Here is a 17189-nt window from a genome sequence, read left to right as displayed (position 1 = left end):
GAACTCCTACTACTCTGCCCTTAATTTCCATAAGCAACACTACTTCTCTAATCTTATCTCTAATCTTTCTTCAAACCCAAAACGTTTGTTCTCCACTTTCAATACTCTTCTCCGCCCTCCCCCACCTCCTAATACAACTTCTCTGTCAGCTCAAGACTTTGCCAACCACTTTAATAACAAAATCGACTCCATCAGAAATGAAATCAGCTCTAAACATAATTCCATTCTCTCACCCCCTCAAATGCTCTCAATCAACCACAACCCACATAATCTTAAACTTAGCTCATTCTCTCCTGTTACTGAGGAAGAAGTTTCGGCACTTATACTGCGATCTCACCTCACTACCTGTCCCCTTGACCCTATCCCCTTACAGCTACTCCCCACCCTCTCTGCCACCCTTACCCCTATACTCACACACACTTTCAACCTCTCCCTCAGCACCGGTATATTTCCCTCATCGCTGAAACATGCACTGATCACACCTATCCTCAAAAAACCTTCCCTTGATCCTACCTCCCCATCCAACTACCGCCCTATCTCCCTCCTCCCTCTTGCATCAAAGCTTCTTGAAAAACTAGCTTATGCACGCCTATCCCATTTCCTTACAATAAACTCCCTCCTTGACCCATTGCAATCTGGATTTCGTCCCCATCACTCCACAGAGACAGCAATTGTTAAGGTTACCAACGACCTACTTACAGCAAAATCAAAAGGCCACTTCTCTCTGCTTATCCTCCTTGATCTGTGACACTGTTGACCACCCTCTTTTGCTCCAAACCCTCCAATCCTTCGGCATCTGTGACACAGCCCTCTCGTGGCTCTCTTCCTACCTGTCAAACCGTACCTTTAGTGTAGCCTTCTCTGGGGCCTCCTCTGCCCCGTCACCACTTTCTGTCGGAGTACCGCAAGGCTCTGTCCTCAGTCCCCTTCTCTTCTCAATATGCACGTCATCACTAGGTTCCCTAATAAAGTCCCACGGTTTACAATATCATTTGTATGCCGATGACATCCAAATCTACTTCTCTGCACCAGACCTATCTCCTTCCTTGCTAACCCGTGTCACTAACTGTCTCTCTCACATCTCTAACTGGATGTCCTCTCACTACCTCAAGCTAAATCTCTCCAAAACTGAGCTCCTTATTTCCCCCCTTCTTCTAAACTCTCCACCCCCAATCTCTCTATATACTGTCGACAACTCCATCATTATCCCTACCCCGCACGCCCGATGTCTCAGGGTCACATTTGACTCAGATCTTTCTTTCACTCCTCACATTCAGTCATTGGCTAATGCCTGCCGCTTCCACCTTAAAAACATCTCTAAAATTAGACACTTCCTTACACAAGACACAACTACGATTTTAATCCCCTCTCTCATTCTTTCCCGCATCGATTACTGCAACTCTGTCCTCTCTGGTCTCCCAACCTGCCGCCTAGCTCCTTTACAATCCATAATGAACGCCTCTGCCAGACACATCGTCCTTACACGTCGCTCTTCATCTGCTGCACCTCTCTGTCAATCCCTTCACTGGCTTCCTCTTGCCTCTAGGATCAAACACAAAATTCTCATTCTGACATACAAAGCCCTCAATTGCACTGCTCCCTCCTATATCTCAGACCTTGTCTCCAGATACTCTCCCTCCCGTCCCCTTCGCTCTGCTCACGACCTCCTATGCTCCTCCTCTCTTGTCACCTCATCACACTCCCGTTTACAGGACTTCTCCAAACTGGCTCCCATCTTGTGGAACTCTCTGCCTCACTCCACAAGACTCTCTTCTAGTTATAAAAGCTTCAAGTGCTCCCTAAAGACTCTACTGTTCAGGGATGCATACAACCTACACTAACCTTTCTTTATACCAGTTCCTCTCTTCCATTGCTATCCCCTGAACCCCCTTAGCATGTAAGCCTAAAAGTCCAGCTGTTTGTAGATCACCTTCTTAAGAGCTGACTTCAACAGTGCAACTCTTGGCAGGGCCCTCTACCCATTTGATCCCTATAATTGTTTTGTTGTACTCTGCCTCTGTTTATAGCACTGTGGAATCTGTTGGCGCTCTACAAATAACCGATAATATTGGATTGAGATCTGGTGACTGTGGAGGCCATTGAAGTAAAGTGAACTCATTGTCATGTTCAAGAAACCAGTTTGAGATGATTTAAGCATTGTGACATGGTGCATTATACTGCTGGAAGTAGCCATCAAAAGATGGGTACAATGTAGTCATAAAGAGATGGACATGGTCAGCAACAAAATTCAGGTAGGCCGTGGTGTTTAAACAATGCTTAATTGGTACTTAGGGGCCCAAAACGTGCCAAGAAAATATCCCCCACACCATTACACCACCATCACCAGCGTGAATCGTTGATACAAGGCAGGATGGATTCATGCGTTCATGTTGTTTACACCAAATTCTGACCCTAATATCTGAATGTCGCAGCTGAAATTGAGACTCATCAGACCAGGCAACACTTTTTCAATCTTCTATTGTCCGATTTTGGTGAGCCTGTACGAATTGTAGCCTCAGTTTCCTGTTCTTAGCTGATACATAACAGCTCTGCTGTGGTGCTCTTTGCCTCCTCCTGCTGGCCAGGAGTGATATTCCCAACAGTAATTGATGATTCCGTGGACTCACCGTGTCATTAGAAAGAAATATGTTTAGAGTTTAGTTGATTCGCTATTTAAAAAATAAATTAAATATCACTACATACATACATAAATCTGCATAAGTGCATATGATTAATTTACTTATACCAAGGTCCTACTTAATATATTTTATATTTAAAAATACTTATTAATGTATGTAATTATACTGAGGCTAATGATGGGAACCATAACTAGAACATACAGAGGGAAAAAATTCTACAAGAGAATATTATTTAAACACTCAGCATGCTATAAAACAAATTGCAAAATGTAAATATTATAACTCTTTAAAAACACTGTAATACTTAGATTAAATAGATATTCACTGAACCAGGCAGCCGGTGTACTGAACAGTTAAAAGCACAGACTGCACACTTTGCATAATCCCATAATATATCTGTTGTAATCAAATATTTTGCAATCTATGAGGCAACTCCCATAGCGTTATTTATGGAAGTACAACTTATGTGGGTTTATGTTTACAAATGTTACATTGTTTATGATTGATATTATTCATTTTAAACAGGAACTGAGATGCCATGTAATACAATCACAATTTTGTATTTTTTTGTTTCTTTTTGAAAGTGCCTTTTCATAAATTCTCGTTGTTGTTGACATATACAGGCCCATTTATCAAGCTCCGTACGGAGCTTGAAGGGCCGTGTTTCTGGCGAGTCTTCAGACTCGCCAGAAACACAACTTATGAAGCAGCGGTCTAAAGTCCGCTGCTCCATAACCCTGTCCGCCTGCTCTGAACAGGCGGACAGGAATCGCCGGACATCAACCCGATCGAATACGATCGGGTTGATTGACAGCTCCCTGCTGGCGGCCGATTGGCCGCGAGTCAGCAGGGGGCGGCGTTGCACCAGCAGCTCTTGTGAGCTGCTGGTGCAATGTTAAATGCGGAGAGCGTATTGCTCTCCGCATTTAGCGAGGTCTTGCGGACCTGATCCGCAGTGTCGGATCAGGTCCGCAAGCCCTTTGATAAATGGGCCTGCTAGTCTTTAGATATAACTGTTTTTATACATATCAATTGTGAAAACAAGATAATACTGCACAACACAAATAGATTTACCAGTGTGAAGACCTTTAATAAAGTAAAATTTGTTTAAAGGACAGAAGTTAAAGGGACAGTATGCATCAATTTTCATATAACTGCATGCAATGGACTCTAATATAAAGAAGAATATGCACAGATACTGATATACAAATCCAGTATAAAACCTTTTAAAAACTTACTTGAATCAGCCAATCGGATTTTTCCTACCTTAATTCCGATTGGCTGATAGAATCCTATCAGCCATTTGTAATTCGAGGGACGACATCTTGGATGACGTCCCTTAAAGGAACCTTCAATCGTCGTTAGTCCGTCGGGCCAGAATGATGTTCCGCGTCGGAGGTCTGGAAGATGGAACCACGGTTGGATGAAGATAGAAGACACCGCTTGGATGAAGACTTCTACCGGATGGAGGACCTCTTCTGCCCCGCTTGGATGAAGACTTCTACCGGATGGAGGACCCCTTCTTGCTCCGCTGGGATGAAGAATTCGGCTTGGCTGGGTGAAGACGACTCAAGGTAGGGAGATCTTCAGGGGGTTAGTGTTAGGTTTTTTTTTAAGGGGGGTTTTGGTGGGTTAGAGTAGGGGTATGTGGGTGGTGGGTTTTAATGTTGGGGGGGTTGTATTTTTTTTTACAGGTAAAAGAGCTGATTACTTTGGGGCAATGCCCCACAAAAAAAGCCCTTTTAAGGGCTGGTAAAAGAGCTGATTACTTTGTAATTTAGAATAGGGTAGGGCATTTTTTTTATTTTGGGGGGCTTTATTATTTTATTAGGGGGCTTAGATTAGGTGTAATTAGTTTAAACTTCTTGTAATTCTTTTTTATTTTCTGTAATTTAGTGGGGGGTTTTGTACTATAGTTTAGTTTTTTAATTGTATTTAATTTTAGGCAATTGTAGTTAATTTATTTAATTAATTTAATGATAATGTAGTGTTAGGTTTAATTGTAACTTAGGTTATGATTTATTTTACAGGTAATTTTGTAAGTATTTTAGCTAGGTAGTTATTAAATAGTTAACTATTTAATAACTATTGTACCTGGTTAAAATAAATACAAAGTTGCCTGTAAAATAAAATTAAATCCTAAAATAGCTACAATATAATTATTAATTATATTGTAGCTATCTTAGGGTTCATTTTACAGGTAAGTATTTATTTTTAAATAGGAATAATTTAGTTAATAATAGTAAGTTTTATTTAGATTTATTAAAATAATATTAAAGTTAGGGGGGTGTTAGTGTTAGTGTTAGACTTAGGTTTAGGGGTTAATAAGTTTAATATAGGTGGCGGCGGTATAGAGGGGCAGGATAGGGGTTAATAAGTTTAATATAGGTGGCGGCGGGGTCCAGGAGCAGCGGTTTAGGGGTTAAACATTTAATTTAGTTGCGGGGGGGTCCTGGAGCGGCGGTTTAGGGGTTAAACATTTAATTTAGTTGCGGCGGGGTCCGGGAGTGGCGGTTTAGGGGTTAATGAGTTTAATGTAGGTGGCGGCGGTGTAGTGGGGGGCAGGATAGGGGTTAATAAATGTAATGTAGGTGGCGGTGGGCTCCGGGTGCGGCGTTTTAGGGGTTAAACAATTTATTTAGTTGCGGTGAGGTCCGGGATCCACAGGATAGGGGTTAATAACTTTAATATAGGTGGCAGATTAGGGGTTAATAGGTATAATGTAGGTGGCGGCGGGGTCCAGGAGCGGTGGCTTAGGGGTTAATTTATTTATTATAGTTGCAGCAGGGTCCAGGAGCGGCGGTTTAGGGGGTAATAACTTTATTTAGGTGCGGGGGGCTCCGGGAGCGGCGGTTTAGGGGGTAAACAGTGTAGTTTAGTGTGGGTGCTTAGTGACAGGGTAGCAAGAAAGCTGCGAAGAAGCCGATGAGCAGCGAGATCGATGACTGTCAGTTAACAACAGTCAGCTGCTCATCGCTCCGTACTTGGTGCGCGGCTTCTTGACAGCTTTCTTGATAACTTTGGCGAACGTATTCAGGTCCATGGCAGCGATGGTAGGCGAGCTTAGGCGAGTGTATTGGGGCGGCGAATGCAGGAAAGTAGATGGCTTTATACATAGAGGCCTTAGTGTCTACTTTTTTTGTTGTTGTATGTCTGAATTTTCATCTGTCTGTGCCTTAATTTTTATATTTCCTAAATTCGAAATTTCCACCTAAATTGTGTGCCATATGACCTTTTCTGATTGTGTGTCCTTCTGTATAGGAAGAGTTTGGGCCAGAAATCTCACAAAATGTATTACATTTACATGAATTATCTGTTCTGCTCCCTTGGAATCAGTCTAACACAATGCTTTGTACAATTCAGTATATCAATGAGACTTTTTTTTAACTATAAATTATACATTTTTCTCCATTTATATATACATTTTCTTTAAAATTTATGAACACATAAATACACATATATATATACATATATTTTTATATATATATATATATATATATATATATATATATATATATATATATATATATATATATATATATATATATATATATATATATATATATATATATATATATATATACAAAACTAATAAGTCATGAGACAGGGTGTAGCTGCACCGGATACAAAAAAAAAGATTAGCTTTATTGAAAGATAAAAAAGACACAAGGTATGCCTTTACCTAAATAACCTCTTGTACCAATAAAAAGAGAGAGCAGATGAAATACAGATCTCACAGAGTTATATCATATATATATATATATATATATATATATATATATATCCCCCACATGCTAGCATGTACCTAAGCCGGCATAGAACAGTCCTCAATTACTCAGGGCCCACAAATGTTAAAACACGCTCATGCCAGACTTATTATTGTCCCACAGGTATAGAACAGTCCTCAGTTACTCCGGGCACTTAAGTGAAAACACGCTTCGGTCATGTAAGACTTGTACTGTCCCGCAGGATGTGACCCTGCTTAGATAACAATGCTGAATATCGTATGGCTCAAAGTGGTTATAGCTGGGTGGTAGTAGGAGCACCACTACCTACGTTGCAAACCTTAATACCGCACGGCTTACCTTCACTTAGTCATCCATGGTAAGGTGCCTGTTTCCTGGCCACCTATTACTTTGTAATTACGTGCTATGTGCCTGTACGGTTCTTCACTTGCTGATCCCATAGGTAGGGTACTTTCTTCCTCTGCAAGTCCCAAATCAGAACTGCTTTGTGGTAGATGCTATTGCTGTGGAGCAGCTCTGATTTGGGTCACAGGCAGTTAACCCCAGAAAGGTCTGGGTGCAAGGCCCATAGGGAAAATTACAAAACAAACTAATACAGCAGAGGAAATCCAGCACTCACTTGCAAGCTCTCAGCTAAGATTAAAAGCAAAAATGGAAGAGTTAGTTACCGCAAGAGTTAGTTACCAAATGGGACAAGCCCATGTACCACATCAAGGTCTCTCCGAAAACCTGGGTCCCTAAAACAGCCAAACAATACAAGCTCTCAATCGAACAAGCTGGGAACAAATCAAGGGTGCACAGGCTTATGTAATCACCCTAGACATATACAACACACGGAAGGGGACTGCACTGTCAGACTGGACTGAGTACACATCCTATGACCCTGCAACATGCACAGCCCTGGGTACTCAATAGCACTCTCAGGCAGCTGCACTGTCCCCAGAGTCACATGCAGTTAACCACAGACAAGTCTGGGTGCAGAGTTAGTTACCACAGCTGGCCAAATGGGAAAAGCCCAGGTACCACGTCAAGGTCTCTCCCAAAACCTGGGTCCATAATATAGCCATAAAAATGCAAGGTCTCAATCAACCAAAGTGAAAACAAGTCAATGGTGCACAGGGTGTATCTTGTTGTTTTCAAGAAATACCCTTGCTATACAGTTGCACCCTTCTTCCTTTTGTAGTTTTTTAGAGTTTATATCTGGTGGAAATAAAGCTATTGGGAATGCTGCACAGCAGAGGAGTCATTTAATTCACAGTGGATCTGGAACATATACACATAAGACAGAGGATCTCAGGGAGTCCTTTCCCTTACAAGTAATGTTCTTGCCTCTTCATTGTGACTGTTGGTGGTTATTTAACATTGAGCTGATATATTTCATATTTTTCAAGCTACTATAATAGAGCTAATATTTTATAGTTTGCATGTTGAAACCTAGATTTTTTTTAATTTATCTCATTTGCTCAGGACAATTAGAAACAGTTAAAGGGTGTGAGCAATGACTGTGCAAAATATTAGCGCTGCGGAACTTGTTGGCGCTCTACAAATAACCGATAATAATAATAATAATAATAATAAAATAACTAACAAACATGTTTTAAAACCTGTATTTTCCACACATATGTTTCTTGCACTCTTTATGTGTTCCTCATTGTCCTCTGCATAATATATTGGATAAGGGAATCCTAGATGTCAACATGGCAGCACTTATTACTTTGTAAAATCTTGGAGGAACTAGAAAGCCCACAATTTTCAGAGTTAATCTACAGAATAAACAGACAAAATAAATAATAAATGTTTATTGCAAAATTGATTTAATACACAAAGTTAAACATTTTATGTTTCAATCTTAAAATGTTTATTATCCCTTTTAGACTAGTAATGTCTTAAAAAGGATATTATAGACCTGTGAGAACTTTGGAAAGGCTGCATTCAAAATCAAATGCTTACAAACTGATATAGATAGGTAGCAGTCAAGTTTCAGCTGTCCCCAATGTAACTGTTATTATGGCGTTAGAATTGCCAAATCTGACCTACAAATATAAATAATAAGCAGTGTATATTGAGTAAACATAAACAATCATCATTTCTACTTCTCTGATTAATGCTTTGGGAGTTGACTAATAAGTTACAAAACATATGATTACAACAGACACATTACTGGATGTTGCCAAGGGTTCAATGTTTTCTTTTATCTTTTCAGTACCAGAACTGTCTGCTTCAAGTAAATAATTATTCAATAGAATAGTTGTAGCATTTTAAAGAGTTTAATTATAGTTAGGCTTTACAATTCTCTGTACTCTAACTACAAATATAGCCCACTGCTCAAGCATTGTGTCTTTCCACAATGTGTTTATATAACTACATAGTTACACACTTTCTATTATCTTAAGTATGGTTCTTGTTTTTTACTTTGGCTCAGTTGCTTAGGCCTGACATTGTTTTAAAAACATGGTTTCATTTTGTATAAAAACACCAAAAGTTAACAAAAATAAGCTTAGAAGCCGACCCATTTTTGGTTCAGCACCTGTGTAGCACTTGCTGATTGGTGACTACATTTAGCCACCAATCAGCAAGTGTTACCCAGGTGCTGAACCAAAAATGGGCTGGCTCATAATCTTACATTCCTGCTTTTTCAAATAAAGATACTAAGAGAACAAAGAAAAAAGATAATAATGCTCTTTCACCTAGATTACGAGTTTTGCGTTACGAGTCAAATAGCAGCGTTGTGGCCCATAACGCATCTTTTTCCCTAACGCAGCCATTACAAGTCTTGTCGGTATAGGTGTACTGCAAGCCTTTTAGCCTGCACCGCAACGTCAGTACCGCACTTCTAAAAATGAAGTTTTTTAATGGGATTCCCATAGCGCTGGTATTACGAGTTTTGCGGTGAGGCTAAAATGCGAGCATTACAGCCTAAGATGACAAGATCCGTAATGCCGTCTAAAGTCAATAGTTATGAGTGTTATTCTACAAAGCTATCACATAAAACTCATATCTAAACTGTTAAAAAGTACACTAACATCCATAAACTACCTATTAACCCCTAAACCAAGGCCCTCCCGCATCGCAAACACTATAATAAATGTATTAATCCCTAATCTGCCACTCCCAACATCGCCGCCACAAAAAATGTTATTAACCCCTATTTCACCACTCCCTGACATCGTCACCACTATACTAAAGTTATTAACCCCTAAACCGCCGCACTCCCGCATCACAAACATTATTTAAATATTCAAAAAATAAACCAAGTGACAGCACTATCTTTAGGTTTCTTATATCTATGTGCTCATGCACGGGATAGAGTAGGGTCAATTGCTCAGATAAATATAATATAAATAAATCCCAGCAAACGAGTCTCTGGTGAATAAAGATTTAATTTTATCAATTTAAACAAATTCCACCACAATAGGTGTAACAGCTCTAAAGCTGATACTGGAAGATCCCAGATGTCAGTCAATCTACATTCACACAAACCCCAACCACCAAACAGATCCACTAACCGGAGCACAAAAATTCAATATGCATAGACAAATATAAACTTTCAAGTATGAACAAGAACACCCCCCCCCCGGCATCCCAAGGGGGCGATGATACAACACCACCTGCTGTGGAAAAATGGAGAGTCTCTATATTAGATAAGTCCCAAAACTATATATTCACACTTGCGCAAGTGACAGAATGTGTCTTTAAGAGAATGAATATAATTTGCAACAGTTGCTATTTGCAAAGCCAAAGACTAGGCCACGTATAAATCATATGTATCTGTGTAGCTATATACACTCTTGAAAGGCTGCTGAATCTCACTTTCATCTGTGAACAATATATTTTTCAGGCTTATCGAAATTCAGACGTTCAAAGCAGACCGTTACAGAATGACAACCCTTTTTCCAAATGGTGTATATGTTGATGTTTAAACATAGTCTTTATATCTGTGTATGCTTGTTAGTTGCATCTGGTAATATATTCAGCCTTACTCATAGTCATTATAATCTCAGTACCTCAGAGTTGAAAACATTTGTGAATGTGTAATAAAGTTCCAATTTCAACCGGTTATGACTAACAAGTGACTGTTCAGCCGTAAAACCAAGCTCACACTTTTATACTTCACTCACAGCGTATACCTTGCTTCAGACGATCTGATGTATAACACAATTCAGTTGTAAAAAATTAGTAACAGTGTTACCTGGAATGTCGAATGTCTCTAGGAGAATTCAGTGACGCTGTGAGACTTATTCCTTCATCGAGTGTGGAAATGGAAAATCTTCAGACCGCTTCGGTCTCTTACCTCCTCGTTCTAGTCATACCGGGATATAAGCGTATATTCACTCGTTTGTAACTCAGGCTCTGGATACCAGCAAGTGCAGGTGATGGCGTCTCGGTTAAACCAGCGCGCGTTTCGGGACTCCGCCATTTTTCAAGGATTATGCAGGTGTCTACGATAGGTGCTTTACTTAACGGACAGAGGTTCAACAGGATTGGTTAACTCCACACACACCTCTCTTACGTCACACCCCAATCACAGCACAAGCAATTGCAAAAATATACTTTCAAGCTCCGCCGTGGATCTGCCTTCTGCCTACAAGTAATCCACATAATGTAAAATTCCACCGCTATTTGTTTTATTTTAAAAATGAAGTCACAGGGTATAATATAAATGTTAACCATAGTACTTGATATTTTTAACCCATTTTATGTGTCTTCTCTGATGGGGCAATTTTATTTAAGTCCTCTAGAGCGAATACAGGACACTATGGTTGTGTGCCTGCCACAATTGGGCGGCCCGGAGGGTCATCCAATTTTTTGTGTATCTTTGGTAACACATAAAATACTGGCACAATCGGATTCTCCTTGATCAAAAATTTAGCTTGTTTCTTTGTTATAATGTCTGACAATAAGGCCTCATCTACAGTTCTCTGTATTTTATTTTTAAGTCTGAATGTTGGGTCCCTAACAATTTTCTCATAGTTCTCCACATCTTGGAGCTGGTGAAATACTTCCTCCTTATATTTTATTTTACTCATAATAACAAGGGCCCCGCCCTTGTCGGCTGGTTTCAAAATTAATTCCTTATGATTTTGGATATCTTGTAGTAATTTTTTTTCTTTCTGGGACATATTAACTTTCACTCTGGTTTTAAAGTTTTTCCTCAGTTTCTCAAAATCTCTTTTGATAAGTGTAATATACGCCTCAACCGATGCATTTGTGTGAGGGGGATTGAAGTTACTTTTAGGTTTAATGTTCTGGACATGAAATTGAAATGGACTAACTGGTTCATCTTTATTGGTTTCCTCTTTATTAAGAAAAAAACTTTTCAGTCTCAGATTTCTAAAAAATCTCTGTAGATCACATTCAATAGAGAAAAAAATCAGGAAGAGTAGTAGGAATAAAGGATAATCCTTTTTGTAATACTTCAATACTCTCAGCATCCAATTCAATACCAGAAATATTAACTACAAGGCTATTCTCTTTTATCTCCTGTTCTGTCTTGTCGAAATCTGATAGCCTGTGTCTCCTGTGTTTCCTCCCCCCTCTCCTCTGCCTCTTCTTCTGTTTCTGGTACCACGTCCTCTCATAGAAAAAGGAACAGAGGAGTCACTAAATTCACTATCAGATGAGGACTCACCTTGAAAGCTGTGAGATTGAGGACCTCTTCTAATCCTCCTAAATGGCACAAAGTCTAGATTTCTCCATCTATACACCTTGTTATTTTGATAATCCGCTAAGTCTCTCTGGAATTTCTTATATTTTTTACTTTCCAAATTTTTTCTGAAAGTCGCCACATCATTGTCTAATTTGGACTTATAATTTAAGAATTCTGATTCAGTTTTCAATTCCCTAATCGACACTTCAACTGTGTCAATTTCCTGTTGCATTCTAGGTAGCTCTTTCTGTATATATTCAATGGTTAAGATCATGAGATCATGTGAACATTTGTTTAATATGCCCTCAAATTTATCACAGTACTCGGTATTATCCCTGAATAATGTAGGGTGTAGATGACTTCTCAGACCCCTTGGGATCCGTTTCTGTCTAAAATATTCAGCCAAAATGACCGAATGTAAATCATATGCAATTTTTTGTTTAATCATTTGTTCTAAGCTCATAGGTTTTTTATTCTCAGGTTCCATATTAAGGAAATCTCTATTTCCTATACATAATGTGGCTATTCGTGAGGCATCCAAATCTGAATAGGCGAACACCTTAGGACCCTCCATAACAATAGATCAATCAATCTTGATGTGCACGTCACAGACCAATCAATATTCAAAAAATAAACCAAGTGACAGCACTATCTTTAGGTTTCTTATATCTATGTGCTCATACACGGGATAGAGTAAGGTCAATTACTCAGATAAATATAATATAAATAAATCCCAGCAAACGAGTCTCAGGTGAATAAAGATTTAATATTATCAATTTAAACAAATTCCACCACAATAGGTGGAACAGCTCTAAAGCTGATACTGGAAGATCCCAGATGTCAGTCAATCCATATTCACACAAACCCCAACCCCCAAACAGATCCGCTAACCGGAGCACACAAATTCAACATGCATTCAAAATCATTCAACACATGATATAGAATAAAGTGTAAGACAAATATAAACTTTCAAGTATGAACAAGAACAACCCCCCCCCCCCCCCGGCGTCCCAAGGGGGTGATGATACAACACCACCTGCTGTGGAAAAAATGGAGAGTCTCTATATTAGATAAGTCCCAAGATGAGTCTCCTTGAGAGTAAAAAGACAAACAAGTCTTGTCAAGCAATGTGATCCGTAGTTCTTATAATGCAATGAAAAAAACAAAACAAAAAACAAACAAACTGTGAATTCACACTTGCGCAAGTGACAGAATGTGTCTTTAAGAGAATGAATATAATTTGCAACAGTTGCTATTTGCAAAGCCAAAGACTAGGCCACGTATAAATCATATGTATCTGTGTAACTATATACACTCTTGAAAGGCTGCTGAATCTCACTTTCATCTGTGAACAATATATTTTTCAGGCTTTTCGAAATTCAGACGTTCAAAGCAGACCATTACAGAATGACAACCCTTTTTCCAAATGGTGTATATGTTGATGTTTAAACATAGTCTTTATATCTGTGTATGCTTGTTAGTTGCATCTGGTAATATATTCAGCCTTACTCATGGTCATTATAATCTCAGTATCTCAGAGTTGAAAACATTTGTGAATGTGTAATAAAGTTCCAATTTCAACCGGTTATGACTAACAAGGGACTGTTCAGCCGTAAAAATCAACCTCACACTATTATACTTCACTCACAGCGTACACCTTGCTTCAGACGATCTGATGTATAACACAATTCAGTTGTAAAAAATTAGTAACAGTGATACCTGGAATGTCCAATGTCTCTATGAGACTTCAGTGACGCTGTGAGACTTATTCCTTCATCGAATGTGGAAATGGAAAATCTTCAGACCGCTTCGGTCTCTTACCGCCTCGTTCTAGTCATACCGGGATATAAGCGTATATTCACTCGTTTGTAACTCAGGCTCTGGATACCAGCAAGTGCAGGTGATGGCGTCTCGGTTATCCGAAGCGTGTTTCGGGACTCCGCCCCTTTGTCAAGGATTATGCAGGTGTCTATGATAGGTGCTTTACTTAACGGACAGAGGTTCAACAGGATTGGTTAACTCCACACACACCTCTCTTACGTCACACCCCATTCACAGCACCAGCAATTGCAAAAATATACTTTCAAGCTCCGCCGTGGATCTGCCTTCTGCCTACAAGTAATCCACATAATGTAAAATTCCACCGCTATTTGTTTTATTTTAAACATGAAGTCACAGGGTATAATAAAAATGTTAACCATAGTACTTGATATTTTTAACCCATCTTATGTGTCTTCTCTGATTCAGCCCATGTTAGTCTAAATTGACTGTTCTTAACGTATTGCAGAGTCTAATATCCAACATTAATTTTAAAAAAAACATGTCATTCATAGGGGGATATATAAGTATACTAAATGAGTAAATATTAAATATACTGACAGAATTATCATTATATTCTTTTGTTCATTGCTAATTCAAATTTCCAACATTAATTAAAAAAGAGAACATAGTATTTCACAAAGGGATATCTATGTATTATTCTCTGCATATTTAAATATGCCAATAGAGTACTTGATACCCTTCTCATCCTTCGTGTATTTTATAACTTGATCTGGATTCGTCAATATTAATATTATATCAGATGTCTACTCTTAATTCAAGGAGGCATACTATATAAAAAGGGATCCAGATTTTTAACCCCTAATATGACACTGACTAAAAAACAAACCCAGATATACCAATGACGTCAGCATGATATTTGAGAACCATACCTTCATCTCTCTTTTTATAGTTATTCTGCATTATTTAACTATATTCAAAACATTATGGGCCCCCCATGTAAACCTACAAAAAGACCCCAGGAGAAGATCCAAGTAATCTGCACTCCCTACAGTTTACCTATTCTAATATCCTAACCAAGTTTCATGGAGATGTTATTTATCTCTACATATTTGAGGATAGCCTACTATTCACAGAAAGGAATACATTAGCTAACAAGCAGAACACTTGAACCATAGTGTCCTGTATTCGCTCTAGAGGACTTAAATAAAATTGCCCCATGAGATGTCCCTATTAAGGCCCCTAGGGGCCAAAGTGTCTAATCTTCTTATCCATTGTGCTTCTTTCTGAAACAACAACTTTTGTCTATCACCTCCTCTATGTAATGGGGGTACCCCATCTACTATTTGAAATCTGAGCTGATTTTTATTGTGAGATGCTCTGGTAAAATGATGTGCCACAGGGGCATCTTCATCAACTTTACCTATCGCTGCCTTATGTTGACGGATCCTGTCTCTGACAGTCTGGGTCGTCTCTCCTACATATGCCAGGCCACACAGGCACTTAATTACATAAATTACAAATTTAGAGTTGCAGGAGAATCTTCCTTTAATAGGGTTCCTTTTTCCTGAATAGGAATGTGTGACAGAATCCCCTTGTTGCATGGAATGGCACAAAGCACAATTCATACACGGGAAAGAACCTTTTTTCATAATCTCATTCGGCTTTCGTGTAGAATCCAAATCTGCTCGTATTAACTCATCTCTGAGGTTTCTATTTCTCCTATATGAGAACAATGGAGTATCCTTGAATAAACCACCAACCTCAGAGTCCTTTTTTAGAAGAGGCCAATGCTTCAAGATCATTCCTTTAAGTCTGCCACTATGAAGGCCATAGTGACAGACAAAGGGAATAGAATAACTTTTTCTAGTCAGCAATTTTTTCTTTAATACGCTGTCTCGTTCAATATTGGCAACTTTAATCCGATTTGTATCCAGGACATCTTTTGGATATCCTCTCTCGACAAACTTCTCTGTCATCTCTTCTAATCTCTTTTGGTAGATGAGGGGATCATCTACAAGTCTCTTGATTCTGAGAAGTTGAGCTAACGGTAAGTTTTTTATCAAAGAAGGAGGATGACAACTATTATACAATAAAGTATTGTTCCTATCCGTTTGTTTAATATATAAGTCACCCCTTAGCCTTTCACCTTCAATCGATATCATAGTGTCCAAAAAGTTCACCTTTTATGCACTATATTCAACAGTAAATTTTAGGTGATCATTAGAAGAATTCAGACGTGAAACAAATTGCACCAAAGATTTCTCATTGCCTGTCCAAACAAAATAGATGCCATCTATGTATCTGTACCAGCCTTTCACAAATTCTCTATACCCCTGATCTCTAAACACAACCTCTTCCTCGAATTTGCCAACAAAAAGATTAGCATTCGTAGGTACTACATTAGAGCCCATTGCAGTTCCTTTTTTCTGGACAAAGAACGTGTCCTCCAATAGAAAGAAGTTCTCATACAGAATAATCTCAAACAAATCTTTGATAAAACACCTTTCACTTGGGGAATATAACTTGTCCTTGTCCAGAAAGTGGAACACGCTCTCGATGCCCAAGTGATGAGGGATAGAGGCTTGCAATATCCATGGTAACTACCAGGCTACATGTTGGAATTATTTGTGGTGCAATTTTACATAAGAAATCCGTTGTATCCTGTAAGTATGATACTAGATATCCTAACAATGGTCTAATCAATTGATGAAGAAATATAGCGATTGGTTGAAAAATAGATTCTGTGCCTGCCACAATTGGGCGGCCCGGAGGGTCATCCAATTTTTTGTGTATCTTTGGTAACACATAAAATACTGGCACAATCGGATTCTCCTTGATCAAAAATTTTGCTTGTTTCTTAGTTATAATGTCTGACAATAAGGCCTCATCTACAGTTCTCTGTATTTTATTTTTAAGTCTGAATGTTGGGTCCCCAACAATTTTCTCATAGTTCTCCACATCTTGGAGCTGGTGAAATACTTCCTCCTTATATTTTATTTTACTCATAATAACAAGGGCCCTGCCCTTGTCGGCTGGTTTCAAAATGAATTCCTTATGATTTTGGATATCTTGTAGTAATTTCTTTTCTTTCTGGGACATATTAAATTTCACTCTGGTTTTAAAGTTTTTCCTCAATTTCTCAAAATCTCTTTTGATAAGTGTAATATACGCCTCAACCGAGCAAATACATTACACTATGGTTCAATTGTTCTGCTTGTTAGATAATGTATTCATTTCTGTGAATAGTAGGCTATCCTCAAATATGTAGAGATAAATAACATCTCCATGAAACTTGGTTAGGATATTAGAATAGGTAAACTATAGGGAATGCAGATTACTTGGATTTTCTCCTGGGGTCTTTATGTAGGTTTTCAT

The sequence above is a fragment of the Bombina bombina genome, chromosome 3, assembly GCF_027579735.1.
Source record: "Bombina bombina isolate aBomBom1 chromosome 3, aBomBom1.pri, whole genome shotgun sequence".
Classification (NCBI taxonomy): Eukaryota; Metazoa; Chordata; class Amphibia; order Anura; family Bombinatoridae; genus Bombina; species Bombina bombina.
This window is presented reverse-complemented; position numbering follows the sequence as displayed.